The sequence below is a fragment of the Etheostoma spectabile genome, chromosome 24 (genome assembly GCF_008692095.1).
Source record: "Etheostoma spectabile isolate EspeVRDwgs_2016 chromosome 24, UIUC_Espe_1.0, whole genome shotgun sequence".
NCBI lineage: Eukaryota > Metazoa > Chordata > Actinopteri > Perciformes > Percidae > Etheostoma > Etheostoma spectabile.
In genome coordinates this window covers 5223722-5232848 of record NC_045756.1, presented here as the reverse complement: position 1 = coordinate 5232848, position 9127 = coordinate 5223722, and the positions used below count along the sequence as shown (strand labels likewise).

The window sequence follows — 9127 nt, the reverse complement described above, 5'->3', positions numbered from 1 at the left end:
CACTATAGACAAAGTATGTAGCTTTCAGTCCCTGTTGACCGGACACAATCAGTACAGAACAGCTGTTTATTCTGGAAGCTAGGTGGAGGACAGGTCTGTCATGACGTTCCAAGACCAGTAGCTGGTTTTGACTATTTGCTGTCACACACAATGTGTGTTCAGACAAAGAGGCAGAAAAATACAATGACCCCTGGATCGCTATTTGGCAGGAAGAAGGATCATGCAAATTGCACTTCTAAGTCTGGTTGGAGTTGATGGGGGTTTTGCAGTGACCGTCGGCCAGAATCGGGAAGCTTTGGTAAGCTAGTATTCAAAAGACCAAAAACCAACTAACATTTCCATGGTTTCAGCAGTGTTGAAATTGATCTGATGGGTGCTACAATGTGTAGGATTAGTTGTTAATAAAATGATCTAACAACACAAAAATATGGCACACAAATGCTTTAAAATTTAATTGTTCTGGACACAGGTGGGACACAAATGCAGGACACCGACCGGGTGGTGGTAAAAAAAATAGTTTTTATTGTAGAGGAGGATCTGGATGAGGGGCTGATGGCAAGGAAATGGCAATTCAGTGACGGGGAAGAACAGAGGCGTTAGAGGCTTGGGATGGCGTGAGTGTGAAATGAAACTGTGGCATGCACAAGTCACTTGGTGAATAGCAGGTTGTGGGCAGGGTAGTCTGGTGCTGGACCCACCCCCACAGTCCCGGAGGAGGGTCTGGCTAGTCCACAAAACATTCCGGGATGGGAGAAAAACACGTTTTGGTTTATTGTTATTTCTTTAGACCAATCGCAATTGTCTTGGGCGGTGCTTAGCGTCGGACTCAATGACGATGACTCTGCAAAATAGGCTTGGGAAGGAAGTTGTTTAAGGGGGACATGTGTATGTTCAAAAGTTGTTTTAGTCGTGCAACAGGAAATTCAGCTTGGACAGATAGTCTAGCTTTATGTCTGGATTTACCCTGCAGAGATCTGAGGAGCAGTTAACCATAGTCCTCAGAAAGTCCTCAGAAAGAAAAGAACACCAACACAAAAATGGACATCCTGCTGAAAATCCTGCTGAAAATTAGGGACATCTGGCGGAATCTGAACAATCCCGGAAATGAAACGTTGTTGATATGTAGACTATATGGTGGGAGACAAGCAAAAAGATGGTGACAATCATGGGACAGAAAGATAAAGAATCACTAGGAATATTAACGGGTTGGCTTGGAATTGTTACTACCACTAAGACTGAAGCAACAGTCTGGCAGAGTGGTTAACGAGCCGGTTGAGCTGATGAGAAGCAGGTATGCACACCAGCAGAGCTGATGAGCCAATTGCAGACAGGTGTGCAGAGTGAGCAGCGCAAGGAGCCAGGAGAACAAGGAGACCTACCAAATTAACTTTTACCATAACATATACTAAATGTGACCCTGTTTCTAAAAAAATCATCTTTATATCAATCATTCAAAGTTATGTCTAGCCCATTATTACAGGCTATATATATATATACACACTATCTTTATTAGGGCTAGAAATGATGATTGTTTTTTTTGTCAATTAATCTTTCAATTATTTTTTCGATCAATTAAATGGCGATCAGTTCTCCAGAGACCAAGGTGACGTCCTCAGATGTCTTGTTTTGCCCACAACTCAATGATATTCACTTTACTGTCATAGGAGAGAAAACGCTAGAAAGCATTCACATTTAAGAAGCTGGAAACAGAGATTTTAGACTTTTTCTTCATAAAAATATAACCGAAACCAATTAATCAATTATCAAACTAGTTGCAGATTCATTAGTTAGTAGTAGTTGAAAACTAATAATTAATCTTTGCAGCTCATACATATGTGCTACTACTGTATTTGCTAAGGAGGAAATGTCGTAGCCTGCCTAAATGTTCTAAATGTCCTCTAAAGCATTTAAAATTGGATGGAAAAGCCTTTCTTCACAATATTAACATGTAGCCCTGCAGTAGTACAAGTCCTATTCATTGAATGGGACCTGTTGGTAGCAGTCAGAGTATAAGTGATGTGCTGCAGGGCAGCGACTGTTGTTACTGAAGCAGAGTGGAGGCATGCTCCTTCACCTCCATCTGTTCCAATAGTTTGAACTACAACCCCCCCCCCACACACACACATACACACATTCACAAACTTTATTTTTCAACCTTCCCTGCAGGCCATCACTGTTATCCGGCTCAGTTATTGCAAGTAGGAGAGAGTATAGCAATAAAAATGCTAAAAAGTGTCTTAGATATTTGTTAATTAAAATAGAAAAAAAAATGGAAATACATATGTTGTCCTGGTTTGGACACTGCCAGTCTCTATCAGTACTGTTTTGTTTCTCTCCCTGGAAATAAAGAGGGGTTAAAGAGAAAAGATGGGTAGAGAAGGTGTTTCTTCCTCCCAGAGGTAATTACATATTGATCCAAGTCACTGAAGATCTAAACGGTGACACTGCGTTTAGTTTTATCTTGAAAGGAACCTGACTGTGTTATTTTTTTTCTTTGTCGCCTTAAACTCTACAGTGGCTGAGAGTGAGGAGAAATGATATTCAGCTAATTACATTTTCATGGAGCCGTCCCTTTTCCCTTGTCTCCTGCTTTCAGGTCTCTGTTGTTATGGACTTTACAATTACTTGATAATTAAATGGTGGAGGTCTTTCTACTCCACTGTTTGCAAAGTCCTTTATTCGTTCTATAAGGGAGACTTTTTAAATTACCCAGTCACTCCCTTTCTCCGCCTCTCGCTTCTCACTCTCTCTCTTTCTCTCTCTCTTTCTCTCCGTCTTTCAGACTTCAGTTGCTGTCTGTCCAATGATCCAGAACAGCCTTCAGTGTCCTCCCCCCTGCTGATGAATTAAAAGTGTTCCTTTGGCATTCGAGGCCTTGGTGGGGGATTCAAAGGCAAGAGGCAAATAAAAATTCTTTTCTTTGAGAAAGTGAGAGAGAGTCCTTCCATGGAAAAAACTTCTCATGCTAAACTGAGATTTTTTTTTTTCAGTATGCCAGAAGTGATGGACGATATTAACAAAATGTTAACGGCAATGGCATCTCAAGGCCGCTAGCATTTATGGGGGAAAATGCACTCAAAACCTTAAATGGGGCACCAAAATACAACTTTGATTATTAAGCATTCATGCCATGCAGCAGGGTGACGTTATGTTTTGTTCCAAGAGCAACTGACATTTTTCATTCAGTCATATCAGCTGAGGAGGAGAGACACAAAATGAAAGAAAACTTTGTTTTGTTTAGTTTTTAAATTCAGATACTCCTTTTTTTATTTTGCCAACAAAGCCTGCCCTGCTTGACCTTCGGTTATTGTAAAATTTCAATTCTGTGTTTTATCTCGCACATTTATTCTGCAACATTCTCCAGGGTCTGATTCACAGTCTGCACACTTGTTTGACTCACTCTGAGTTTTCCATATAGCTGACTGAGGTGTTGCATCACAAAGCCTTCGAGTGTGGATAAGTAGAAACACATTCATCCCTAAAATTCTGACTCTCAGACATGTTTTAAACCCTGAGATCCGGTCAATCTTCTCAGGTCTATTCTTTTTCTAAGTTACCAAATCAGCATTGGAGAATTTTCTGCAGTAATAATCAGTAGTATTTGTTGATAGGTTGTAGATACACCACATCTTCCAGCATTTCCACAGCACTAATCCATCAGTGTCACACTCTGCTGCTCTGTGTAAAATAAATGCAGGTTACATGCTCAAAAAAGAGACAGCTCACCCCCAAATCAAAAATACACATTTGTTGATGAATTTAGATTGCTGTGATGCGAGTTCCTCCTCAGACGTGTCACTCAAAAGCTGCTTACAATTCATAACAATTCATGCTTTTATTTGAGACCTGGCCGTTATTTGAATACCAGCTTATATTTGAGAAGTTACATCAATGCTTATACTTCTCTTGTCATTGCTGTTTAATTTCAACTCTGTCACAATTTACAGATGATATTGGCCAATCATTTAACTTAATATAAGGAATCAACTCAGTTTGGGGTTTAATGTCAATTAAACCCCACCTGCGTGAAATAAAAAGCAGCCACTTCAACATCTCTAGTTTCATTTTTATTAGCCGAACAGTTTCTACCAGACTACTTTTTTGAGCTCTTTGGAACCTCTTTAGAGGCTTTTCCATGAACCTGTGCCCCATTTTATTGAAATGTATATATAATATTTCCTTATCTTTCCATTGCTATATCCAACACCTGAGCTTTTTTACACACTCCATTTCAATTTTTTTTTTTTTGCTTGAGCCCCATCACCCTTCATTCTGAAAAAGGGATTGAATATCTTTGTGAAACAGTCTCATATCATTCTACCTTCACTTTTCTGCTCAGGACCGAGTCTATCATTTCCCGGACTCAAGAGCCAAAATGAGTGATATTCACTTATATTAAATTCAGTGAAACTGCATAATTTTCCCAAAATTGGAATTTCTTTGTATCACAGGGGCCTGAAAAGGTACCGCCAATCTTCTGACATATAAATGACGAGAATGAGACTAAAAGACATCATTGAATGATGATTGGTTGGAGTTATTTCCAGAAGAGCCTTTCCAAATTGGTGGCCAGCATATCAATAAGCAGTCGAGCGCTTAGAAACATAGTTTTAGTTTCTCATCAAATATATACAGTGTGTATATATATATATATATATATATATATATATATATACGTACATACATATACATATTTTTTTCTTGATGCCTTGAAGACTATTAACTGTGTTAAAAGCACATTCCATGAATTAGCTTTATGTATCGTGATCCTGGGATTAGTTTAGTTTCCTGTTTAATTTGGTGGATCACTTCTCATGTGTGACATCTTGTTGGACTTTCTGCCTTGTGTGTTTTCCCGCCTTTGTGATCGTCCGCCCTGCCCTGATGTGTTTCACCTGTAGGCCTGATATTTTCACCTGTTTCTACCCTCATGTCACCTGCTTCTTGTCAAAACCCTCATTGCCTTGTGTATTAAGTCTGTGTGCTCCTTTTGGCTTGGGTCACTTTGTACTCTCACAGACTTGGGAATAGCAGGTTTGGACCCAAAATGCAGACTGGAAAATATGAGGTGGCAGCAGACTGATCTCAGAGATTTAAATAATGAAAAGTGGCTTTGAACGGAAAGTGTCCAGCAGGCTGGCAATAACAATCTGGCATCAGGAAACTACACTATCCAAAACTAAATCCAACACATTGGAAAAACAAAAACACTTAGAAAAACAACACCCCAAGAAAAGAATTACAATGGGAGAGACAATGAACTGACACCAGAGAAAGGGAGCACACAGACCAAATACACAAGGCAATGAGGGCTGTAATGAGAGAAGGGTGACATGAGGGCTGAGGTGAAACCCATCAGGGCAGGGCGGACAAAAAGTTGGAAGTCTATTAAGACATGATACATGGGAAGTGACCCTAAAACATTAAACATGAAACTAAAGAAAACCCCAACAGGAATGCAAAAGCATTAACAAAACTTCAGATGAGGCTAGGTTTGGACTGTATATTATTGATTGTATTGCAGGACCCATCAATACAAGTTGCAAATGCAAAACTGCAAAGTTGTTGCAATCACAACTTGTCAATGTCAAATTTGGCTTGTGTTGAAAGCTTTTTATTAGCAAAGACCCTGGGATGCTTGAAAGTTAAGGAGGTCTAATGCAACTTCTAATTGTCATAAAAAGACCAGATGGAGCATTCTTGGCCAGGGCCAGTGCAAGGTAATCAAAAGCACTTTTCATTTATTTAAAAGTGTGGCCTAAGTGACAAATAATCTATCCCAAAAAGATGGAAAAAAAAGCAGCATAGTGATGGTGCTTTGAGGGGAAATTATTGGCATAAACAATGTGTACACTCTACATGACCTGGGGTCTCATTTATAAAACGTGGCGTACTCACAAAACAGGGCTGAAATTGTGCGTCCTCCACTTCTCACGTAAAGGTTTTGATTTATAAAAACAATTGACGGGAGAATAAGCAGTCCTCCATGCAAACTCTGACCCGTGCGCACGCACAATTTGGAAATAAAATAGGAATTGGCGACGCAGATGGTGAGAAGGTGAACTGAAGTCCGACTCCAGAAAGTAAATTTGGAATGAACAGTTACTTGTAATATTTTCAAGTAGGCTATTAATGCCTCACACACATTTTTTCATGCCATATCATCCACGTTATAATGAACATTAAATCCTGCGCTGTTATTATGTTCTTGAACTGAGTGATAATTGTTCCATAAACACCTTGTAAAATCCAACTCAAATCTTTATATTTATATGTAATCGGCGGTGTCTCACCATTCGGAGCTCAGAGAGAGAAGATAGCCTGACGCATGGATTATAGGATAGCATCAATTACCCTAGGATTAGATCACTGCACAACACAGTGTAAATAACTAAATATATTTCTACTACTGTGCATATATCATCAAATGTTATCAGTTCAAACTTTAATACTGTTCATGACAAAACCTGCATGAAGAAAAGTGTGTTTGTCTATCTCTGGCAGCAGGGGGGTGGGAGATACCACTTGTTGATGCTGTGATTCTGGCAAGGTGGTAACAATCACAAATTGGGATACAAATATGCCGATTGAAATTCCCTAATGCTGAGCTCTTGGATCTATGTACTGAATTGGGTCCAGTAGAGAGGGCAACGCGCTGGAACCGTGCCATCCCGGTCCATCCCGGCCTGCTGTTTTGTAAGGTATTATTAAGACAGGTAGTCTATAGAAGCAGGTTTCTCTGCACTGTGCGAGAACAGGACAAAATTCAATCTTCAGAAATTCCTTGGCGTCTTTTTTTTTTTTTTTATTCTCACCAGTTGTCATGATTCAGCATAACAAAAGAACAACTGCCAAGGTCATTAACATACTGATCAGCATTAATGAGGTGGTTTGCATTGACTATTTATCGTTAAAAATGGGCGCTTACAGGGCGGGTTAAGAGGTTGATTCACGTACGCACACTTGTGGGTAATCAGTGATTTATATTAAGGGAACATTGCTTACAGATTGGCGTACACGCAATTTAGAAATGGCATACGCCAATTTTGTCTTTTGGGCATACGTACACCTTTAGTAAGGATCCCAAAAACAGTTTTATAGATGACCTCTGGTCATCTAAATAATGGGTAGCAACCATCTTAGAATGGACCCAGCATTTACCAAAGACATGCAATTTAGATATGCAGGTGGTGCTCACTTGGCCCCACATGTGTAACAGTTACATCACAGGAATAAGTGCATTGAGGAGGTATTCTATTCTTTTTTTGCTACTTCTCTGAATAACCTCCCAGCCCCACAATAATGGGAAGATTTCATGTGAATGTAATTTCAACCTCTGAGGTTTCACGATTGTGACAGATGTACCTTGTGTGCCTCAGAAAAGCAACCACAAAATGTCTTCCTCAGAGTCTGAGCTATGGCAAAATTGAGCAACTGCTCAGAAGTGCAATAATGTAGCCTTTGAGAACAAAGACGACACCTCAGAGGTTAGCATGACATTTTTATCGAAAGTGGCAATTTCCTGGTGCGTTGTAAGGTACACTGACAACCTACAGGGATGAGGAGAGTGCATAAAAGTATATCTTGATGATGTCTTTTTGTATCAAAAGCAACCAATTAAATAAATTTGGTGGAACATTTTGTAAAGATGTGTTACCTCAAGCTAGACATTGGCCCATGCTTTGCTGAATGCTTAGCATAAGCATCCCCTTGCCTACAAAAAGAGTAAAGTAAGCCTTCTTTGAGCCAGAATGGCCCACTGGGCAGGAAGGGAATCTTTCTATTGTTTCTGTACCATGAGCAACTTTGGCACGCTAGAGAGACCCGGCAACACTGCAAAAGACTTGGGTGGAGAAAGTTACAGACCCTCTGACAGATTCACAACATAATGGGCCACAAAAAGGTTAAGAGCGGAGATTATGTGCCATTTAGGAAAGCCGACGAGAGCTGGTGCTAAACCTACCTTTGCCAGGCAGATCAGTGCAGAGCCAGAGGATGCAGATATATGCCTGGTGCCATTGTACAGTGATCTGCACTCACTTTCCTACCTCCCCTTCCATTGCCTTGATGAACGAGAATGACTCTGAATGAATTCTACATAATATATTGGAATATATTAAATCACGACTTCACCCTTCTATATTTTAAAAAGAGTAAAACAAGATGTGCAGTGTACAAAATAAATGACTGGGGCTCTACTTGCAGGTTGCAGCTAAGTAGAGTGTAATTGAGCAGAATGAGTCATTTTGTATATATTTTGAAGAAATTTAACATTAACATTTTAGACTTCACCTGTTCACCTACTCTGTCAAAAAGACTAATTCTGTTCAGTTTTGTCCCATCTGGACAGACATTGTTGAAAACATTTTCTATTCTGCTCACTTCCATTCTCGTCTGTATAAATGGAGGTTAAAGTGAGCACTGTTCACAAAGCCTGGATCCAAATCTGGGTTTCCCATATGGGAAACATAGTAAGCCAATGAGGATTCAGTCTTAAGAGGTTTGGTCCATGCTTCTCATCCTTCCACAACCTCCAAACCCCAAGCTGCCAATTCCATGTTCAGCTGCATCACAGCAAATTTAAATGCAGCTTCCCAATGTGGAAAATCACATGGCATAGAGTGAGCCAGAAGGGAATGCCCTCCCAGCCAAATGAGACATATATGTTTGCAAACCTTCCGGGAAGGCCAGTCTGGAACACGCAGATAACGAAAATGAAGAAATGATGCGATGTAATGGGCATGAGAAGTACTAATAATCCATCCCAAATGCTATATTCAACGCTATAACATTCCTCCAAATATCCTGTCAACATCATCAAATATAGTGAATTATGCCCAATGTGAAACATTGATTCACTTTTAAATCCTTCATGTCCTCAGTGCAGCTTTTGAAAACTGACCAGAAAGCTAAAGATATTACTCTGCAAGTCTCGCATACAGCCTGAATCTGTCAAGAAAGGTTTGATAAGGGCCTCCTTGTATTTTGTCTTCTATTTCTTTTTTTCTTGTCTTTCCCTCCACCAGCCATTGTCTGTTGAGGGCTCTAAAATAAGAAATCCCTTTCCGCAGATATAATTAATCACTCTGGGAGAACAGGGCATGTAATTATTTAGGTTACCACAGAA

At 39.9% G+C, this 9127-nt stretch overlaps 2 long non-coding RNA genes across 2 annotated transcripts in view; one reads left to right on the top strand and one right to left on the bottom strand.

The window, feature by feature from the left end:
* Positions 1-829: 829 nt before the first annotated feature.
* On the bottom strand, positions 830-6685 carry LOC116674118 (uncharacterized). Its single transcript, XR_004327982.1, has 3 exons — positions 6577-6685; positions 2816-2818; positions 830-841 (listed from the first exon to the last, which is right to left on the bottom strand). It is a non-coding gene; the product is annotated as an uncharacterized LOC116674118 (long non-coding RNA).
* The window catches only part of LOC116674119 (uncharacterized), a 14149-nt gene continuing 8161 nt past the window's right edge, over positions 3140-9127 (top strand). The window contains exons 1-2 of the long non-coding RNA XR_004327983.1: positions 3140-3150; positions 4977-4979. This is a non-coding gene — a long non-coding RNA (uncharacterized LOC116674119). The remainder of the gene's footprint in view (positions 3151-4976; positions 4980-9127) is intronic.